Source organism: Megascapheus bottae, chromosome 8, assembly GCF_031878675.1.
Source record: "Megascapheus bottae isolate mThoBot1 chromosome 8, mThoBot2.hap1, whole genome shotgun sequence".
Classification (NCBI taxonomy): domain Eukaryota; kingdom Metazoa; phylum Chordata; class Mammalia; order Rodentia; family Geomyidae; genus Megascapheus; species Megascapheus bottae.
The window spans coordinates 50,489,546-50,497,921 of record NC_143516.1 but is presented as its reverse complement, the minus strand read 5'-3'; the positions used below and the strand labels follow the sequence as shown (position 1 = coordinate 50,497,921).

Sequence of the window (8,376 nt, the reverse complement as noted above, 5' to 3'; positions counted from 1 at the left end):
TCCACTCATCAACTGAGGGACAGCTGGGTTGGTCCATATCTTTGCTATGGTGAATAGTGCTGCAATGAACATCATTGTGCTAGTGGATTTAGTATGCCCTTGTTTCTGGACGATTAGGTAATTGCCAAGTAGTAGAATTGCTGGGTAATATGGGAGCTCTATTTAGTCTTTTGGGGCACTGCCATACTGCTTTCCATAGTGGTTGAACAAGTTTGCATTCCTACCAACAATACAGTAGTGTTCCCTCCTGGGCACATCCCCTCCAATATCTGTTGTTATTAGTTTTCTTGATCCCGGCCATTCTAACTGTGGTGAGTTAGAACCTTAGGATTGTTTTGATTTGCATTTCTTTTATTTTTTTACAATAACCTTTTCTATTTTTTTGATATTTTTTATTGTAATAAATAAAAGGGTTACATGATATTTGCCAGATATAAGGTACATTAATTCACACACACTGATAACCTTTCACTTGTCTTGGTACCCATTACCATCCTCCCCACCCCCATCTTGTTTTCCCCCCTTCCCTATCCAATTTCAAATAATCAAATACAAATATATCCAATATATCAAATAACAAAGTGAGATACTGTAACAGTATGAGATAACCAAGGGACAGCAAAAGAGCTGAGAGATAACATAGTACCTTAAGGACAAGAATCATTCAATATATGGCTTTTGTTTCTATATCCTACAGGTCCTTTCAATTAGCTTCAAACTATATGGCCTTATGTATCTAGGTTTTGCTCTATTGCAAATCTCTGCTAGGAGAGTCCAAGGTTTCTACTGATTATAACAAATGAGGGAAACCATTGAGACTAAGTTCCTTTGAGTCTGGCTTACTTCACCTAATATGATTTTTTCTAAGTCTTTCCATTTCATAACAAATGGGGCAATGTCATTCTTTCTGACAGCAGCATAGAATTCCATTGTGGACAAATACCACACCAACAGTGTAGTAGTGATCCCTCCTGGCCACATCCCCTCCAGCATCTGTTGTTATTAGTTTTCCTGATCCTGACCATTCTAACTGGAGTGAGGTGGAATCTTAGGGTTGTATTGATTTGCATTTCTTTTATGACCAGAGATGTGGAGCATTTCTTCATGTGTCTATAGGCCATTTTTATTTTTTTCTTTAGAGAAGATTCTCTTTAAGTCTTTGGCCCATTTTTTAATGGGATGGTTGTTACTTTGGAGATTAGTTTTGGATTGATTTAATTTTTTGAGCTGTTGATAAATTTTAGATATGAGGCCTTTGTCTGTTGTATGGTTAATGAAGATTTTCTCCCATTCTGTAGGCTTCCTAAGTAATTTACTAGCTATGTCCTTTGCCTTACAGAAGCTCTGCAGTTTAATGCAGTTCCACTTATCCAGCCTTTCTCTGATTTGTTGTTTTTCTTGGTCCTTATTGAGAAAGTTTTGACCTGTGCCAAGGAGACCTAGTGTATCTCCTATTCCTTGAATTGAAGTTTTATCCAGGAGTTTTTAATTGCTTTTAGTTTCTTTTGCTGAGGAAAAATATTAAGGCCTGACTTATCTTCCAAAACTATAAAGACATTGATGTTTTCAATGAGACCATTCTATTTGGATATTTACTATACAAATTCATTCTATTTTTTGTTCAGGACCCTCTCAAAATTTCCTGTTTTGAGCTAGGCTATCTTCTCTATGATTCATCTGTGTATTTCGAATGTTATTGTTTAGTTTCTTCAAAGTTTCTGATTTACAAACTTACACACTTCTTAGGTTACATCATTTTTTCCTACTCTCTATAACAGTAAACTTAAAGGAAGAGATCAACTTATCACAGATGCTGCCCCTGCTTCATGGGTATTGTTTACCTTTGTAAGAATGTATCCTGGGTACCTTCCTATCAAAGATAGCCAGGAAATAAGGACATATTCATGAATGAAATACCTTGGTTCTGTCTTACCATTTCACTATTTGAATGAATAAAATATTCTATTCCTAAAGTGCATTTTCTCTGCACACAATGCTTTAAATTTTGATGTATTTAAACTTCTTTTTCTTTTGTATTATCTTCCTCTGTTTACATTTAGTAAATATTCGTTCAAACAGATAAAAAATCACTTCAATTTCTTATCTCATTCTCATATTTATTAATTCAAAATATAATACATTTCACAAGATTAGGATCAAAGTTCCTTTTGCACCTAATTAGACACCTTTCTCTATGCTTATTGGTGAGCAATCAATTTTATCCCACAAGTTATCTGTGATGCATCCTGTGAAATATTTTAAATAGGTATGTCTAAGTATTAAGAAACAAATTGGTTTTGATATGTGTATTGATTCTTTATCTGTGTCATATTGCAGAAATTAATGACTTTCTCTATTAAATACAAATTAGTTAATGTCTATTTTATTGCTATTTTTTATTTTATTTTTAAATTTAATTTTATTATCCAGGTGATATACAGAGGGATTACAGTTACATATGTAAGGTAACGAGTACATTTCTTCCCAAACATTGTTACCTCTTCGCACATTTTTCTATCACTTTCCCTCCTCCCACCCCCACCTCTACTTACAAGTTGTAAGTTTCATTTACAACATATTGTCTGGTGATTACCCTTGTTAGTTTGGCTCACCCCTTGTCCTTTGCTACTCCATTTTAATCCTATTTTTTTTCTTCTTCTTTTTATTTTTTTTTGATGATCTGTGAACTTTTATTCTGGCTTTGTTAGAACTTCTTTTTATTTTATTTTATTATCAGGGTGACGTATAGAAGGGTTACAGTTACATTCGTCCCTAGTGGATGCATTACTTCTTGATACCCCTTCCCATGTTTTTCTCCCAGTTTTCCTCCCTCCACCCCCTCCCAATCATCTTGTTTTTTCCCTTCCTTTCCCTAGTTCAAATAAACAAGTTAATGTACAGACAATATAGATAGTTATGGACCTGTATGATGATCCATGAATTAAGAAATGAAGGGAGAAATACCTCACATTCAAGATGGTCCTGTCCCTTGAGAACACCTTAAAATACAATCAAAGTTTGGAATTAAGGGCAGTGGTAAAGTGCTTTGTTTGAACATGCAAGGCCTTGGTTTTGATCCTGAGCATTGCTATAAGTTAATTAATGAATTAAAACAAATATACAGATAGATATAAAAGAGAGATAGGTAGATGTATTTATGGTGCTCCACCACTTGAGCTACACCTCCATTTCCAGCTTTTATCATGTTATTAACAGACTCCATGATTTGTTTGCGCAGGATGGTGGCCAACTGCAGTTCTGAGATGTGAGCAGTTTGAGAAGCTATGATTATGTATATCAGCTACTTGCACCTGGCAAGCAATTAATGTCTTAAGAAGACTAAGACAGAAAGCAGTCAGTAAAAATCTTCAAATAGATAGTTTCTAATTTTAAATGTAACTTTATAGGTTTTTTATCATTCTAGCATAAATTTATGGGGAGAAACTTAAAACTCTTTGTTCTTTAAGATATATTTCTGTGCAATTAGCTTTATTTAAGCTGTTAAATCATGATAACACATATCAAATAAAAATTCCTAAGGAACTAAATGCTTTAGTTTTGATGTATCTTTGATACTTATTTTTGCACTACCAGATTTTCTACCATTTTTACACAGCACTTAAATATTTGTTTAAATGAAACATTAGTTTTCATTATGTTCACTCAGATTTATTTTTATCATATAATGAATATGTCTTTATGATTTTTCATAGACCTGTGCTTGTTATTTCTTGGTAGTTAATGGTTGTCAATTCTTATTTACTCTTTAGTATTTCCAGTGTTTGTATTTTGTGTAGTCATCTTTTTGTAGCTTTCTGGTATGGATAATTTGTTTTGTTATCTCTTAAACCCTTGATGTTTATTATCTTACTTTCATTTCTGACATGTTAGATACAATATGTAATTAACATTTAATTAATGATGTATTAATTTAGTCAATTAATATTGTTAATTTTGATGAATGTATATTAAAATTTAATAAATTTCCTTCACAAGTAATATGGTAACATACTTTCTTTTGTATTAATGATATTTATAATATGTGATAGATTTTGATTGGCACATTGTAATAATAAGAATTTCTTTTATTTGTCTTTTTTTTTTTTTTCAGCTCATGGGGCATGAACTCTGGGCCTGGGCACTGTCCCTGAACTCTTCAGCTCAAGACTAGCACTCTACCTCTTGAGCCACAGTACCACTTCCGGTTTTCTGGTGGTTAATTGCAATGTCTCATGGACTTTCATGCTAAAAATGGCTTTGAATCACAATCTTCAGATATCAGGGTAGCTAGGAATACAGACAGGAGCCACTAGTCACTAGTGCCTGGATGATCTATTTTTTCTTTCTTTTTTTTTTTTTTTGCCAGTCCTGGGCTTGAGCTCAGGGCCTGAGCACTCACTGTCCTTGAACTTTTTCCAGGCTAGCGCTCTAACACTTGAGCCTCAACACCACTTCTGGCTCTTTTTTTCCTATGTATGTAGTACCAAATAATTGAAAACAGGTATTTGCGTATGCTAGGCAAGCACTCTACCACTAAGCTAAACTCCTGGCCCTGATTTAATATTTTTAATAAGGTGATCAAATATGTTTTAATTTAATTGCTTTGTGTGAGTCTGTTTGTATATATTGGTTTTAGGACTTGATGTCAGGGCCTTGAGCTTGGAGCCTTTTGTTAAAGCTGATACTGTATCAATTGAGTCACACTTCCACTTCTGAATTTTTATTAGTTATATGGAGATAATCTCATGGATGTTTTCTGTCCAGGAGAATTTCAAGAAATGACACTCAGAAATTAGCCTCCTGAGTAGGTAGGATTGCAAGCGTAATCTACTTGTGCCAGGTAAAATGATGTAGGTTAACATGAGAAGGGGTATCGATGTGTGAGAAGTACTTCACGTAGTACCTGGCAAACGTAACTGGAACCCCTCTATACACTACTCTGATAATAAATAAAAATAAAGTAAATCATTGGCTTTCTGGTGTGTAGAAATTTCTTCCAACAATTTGTAATAAGTGAAGGCTAATATAATGTAAGAAAATTATGCACTTTTATTCATGTTTATAATTGCATTTGTGGGGACGTAGCCTCAACTTCTCAATTTTTAAGAAATGAGATTAAAGACAGGTGAAAGAAAGAGAAGACACTGACATTTTGTAGCACTATTCACGTAATTTATGCACAAAAAACTCATAACTAGAAAGAAAATCATCCTAATGCTAAGCCACAAGAATGTCCACCGTCCATAGCAATGGATTATATATTTTCACATTTTCTTAATATAGTTTATAAACACAGATTTGGAAAATAAATTTCACTGCCTTTTTTAGCATAGCTACCCAAGTTCTGAATACCATTATGTCATATTTTAAGAGTTTCAAAGGAGTCAAATAAAAACTTATACTGAGGTCCTCAATCATTTGAAATTGGAAATGTTTACGCTTTCTTCATTTTATGCTTTATGTTAGCCAGTACTAAAGAGACCATTTCAGACACCACATTGTCATTGCTGTCTCGATTTTCTTTCTATTTCGCTTTTTTATTTTTTCAATTTCAGCAGAGTGTCTCATAAATAAACATGTTTGTGGCTCAGTTTGGGAGTGACTGTTTGTTTCCTTCTGTTTTGATGAATGCGACAAGATATTTACAGTTCTCTTCTCTAAGTAAAGATCCATGCATGGACTACCAAATTAATCAGCACATAACACAATGCCTAAGAGTTTGGAACTACTTCCTTCTTGTAAATCCTTGGTGTTAAAATGAAATTTTCACTTCAGTTATGGTAAGTAGCAAAACCTACTTTTTTGGAGATTTCCCTTCCAACTGGTATCTACACAGACCTTTTGTGAACTTCAGGTAAGCGTAATGACAAATTCACATGTGCTCAGCTTTGTGAGTTCTGTTTGATTAGAAAGTGAATGCCTTCCTGTGATCCTTGAATCACTGTTGTTGCTTTTCATAGGACCTTGTTGTGATATTTTTCACATATTTGCTGATGACCTTGATGTCTGTATACACAGGCAAGGCTGCATCATTAAAGACTGGCACCCAACTGTGGTAATGCCCTCCTGTGAACCCCAGCTGCTCTGTACCTTGAGAACCCTAATTATAGGGGAAATGAGAGGTAAAGGGAAGGCTGTGTATATATCACTCTGCCCAATGCAAAGGGATGTCACACTTGTTCAAACGTTTACTCTTTCTTTTTCATTCTTCTTCCAGCTGAGGCCTTTCAACTCACTGGGAAGAAGCTGGAGCTTGCTTGAGATCTGAAGGTTGTGAATTCTCTTCCATTGGCAGGCTTCATGGATGTGGTTAGCAGATGACTATGAAGCCTGTATTCTTTGTATATAGGGTCACAGATCATTAAGCATGACTTCCATTAACATCTGCTTCTGTCTTTCAACAATAATGTATGGAAGCCAGTAGAATGTCTCACAAAGGAAAAGTTACACATTTATCAATCCCGCACTACTGGTATATTTATACACATGTACCCAAACAGTTGTAGATTATGTAATCATCCTGTAAAAAATTGGCTTGCATGCTACATAAAATTTTGGATGCTCAAAGAAGAAAATTTTCTCTCTCCAGAGTCTGCTAATATAATGCTGGGTTCATAATTATCTCATTGTCTCTTTCGTACTCTATTGAAACCTTTCACTAACAGTACTGGGCTTTTGAGTAATTTCTTATCTAATCAGCATATCCTCAATGTGGTCTAATATTTCTTTGTCAGAAACATATTTGTTTAAAACACATTTTTATTTTTATTTTTAAATTTAATAGTTAATTATTTTTTAATAATCACAGGGCTTGAATTCAAGGCCTGGGCAATGTCCTTGAACTTTCTCAAGGATGGTGCTCTACTACTTGAGCCACAGCACCACTTCTTGGCTTTTACTGCCTATGTGATATGGAGGAATCAAGCCCAGGCTTCATGCATGTTAGTCAAGAACTGTACCACTAGGTCATGCTCCGAGCCTCCTGTCAGCTTTCTCAACAATGACCAATGTCCTGTTTGTTGACAGGAAACATTCAGCTTCTTCTCTTTAGGAGAAGAATTAAAGTCTGCCCATTAGTTATTCCTTGCCATTGACATGCTGCAGGCTATATTCTCTTCTTCATCCAGTGTCATAATAGGTGAAAGAATATTGCATAGTCATTTTTTAGGATAAAGAATTTAACAGACCTGAAGCTTGAATGGTAGTTTTTAATCTTATAATGCATATCTTCAAATGATTGTTTTAGTCTCTCTATTGGGAAACAACTAACTTTGATAGATAATGAACCAATGGCATTAAACCTCCCTACATGGACCTTGAGAAAACTGGTGGTTCTCTATAAGTAAAGTTAGAAGTGAAAGCAATAAAGCCAGAAAGTTTTTTTTTTTTTCTGTTGCCATTCTTGGGACTTGAACTCAGAGCCTGAGCACTGTCCTTAGGCTTTCTCAAGGCTAGAGCTCTACCACTTGGGCCACAGCACCACTTCTGGCTTTTTTTCTATACATGTGGTATGGAGGAATCAAACCTGTGTCTTCATGCATGCTAGACAAGCACTTTACCACTAGGCCAGCCAAAGTATTTCTAGCTATTAGTTTCCAACTATTGTTTGACCTGAAGTCTAGTTTTCCTGTTGAGATTCATCAATTTTCCTTTTTACTCTGTAGGAATTTTTTGCCAGTCCTGGGCCTTGAACTCAGGGCCTGGACACTGTTCTTGGACTTTCTCAAGGCTAGAGTTCTACCACTTGAGCCACAGCACCACTTCTGGCTTTTTTCTATACATATAGTATGGAGGAATCAAACCTGTGTCTTTGTGCATGCTAGACAAGCACTCTACCACTAGGTTGAACTCCCAGCCCATTTGTGGGAAATTTTTTTTTTTTATTCAGTCTCTGTAGACACTGTCAAAAATTGCCAATGCCGACTATATTTCATGTCGTCATGGTGGGGTATTGGGAAAAGTTTTCAATTAGCAATAATCGCGCCTCGGATAAACCTCATTGGCTACGATACTGCCACTGCGCAAAGCTGTGTGGGAAAATTTTTATTAAAGATTATTACTAAATCATTATAAATTTTCTCCCTCTTATTTCTACAAATGTAATTCCTGCATAAATAGTTCGTGTTTTTTTTTTTTTTTGCCAGTCCTGGGTTTGAGCTCAGGGCCTGAGCACTGTCCTTGGACTTTCTCAAGGCTAGAGCTCTACCACTTGAGCCTCAGCACCACTTCCGGCTTTTTTCTATGTATGTGGTACAGAGGAATCGAACCCGGGTCTTCATGCATGCTAGACAAGCACTTTAACCACTAGGCCAAACTCCCGGCCCCCTAGTTTGTGTTTTATATTCTTGAATTTATTGGACTTAACAAGTTTAGAAA

General features: G+C 35.4%; 1 non-coding gene across 1 annotated transcript; it reads right to left on the bottom strand.

Moving 5' to 3' along the window:
• Nucleotides 1-7,888: 7,888 nt before the first annotated feature.
• LOC150059923 (U4 spliceosomal RNA) lies at nucleotides 7,889-8,029 on the bottom strand. Its single transcript, XR_016536541.1, has one exon. It is a non-coding gene; the product is annotated as a U4 spliceosomal RNA (small nuclear RNA).
• Nucleotides 8,030-8,376: the final 347 nt, after the last annotated feature.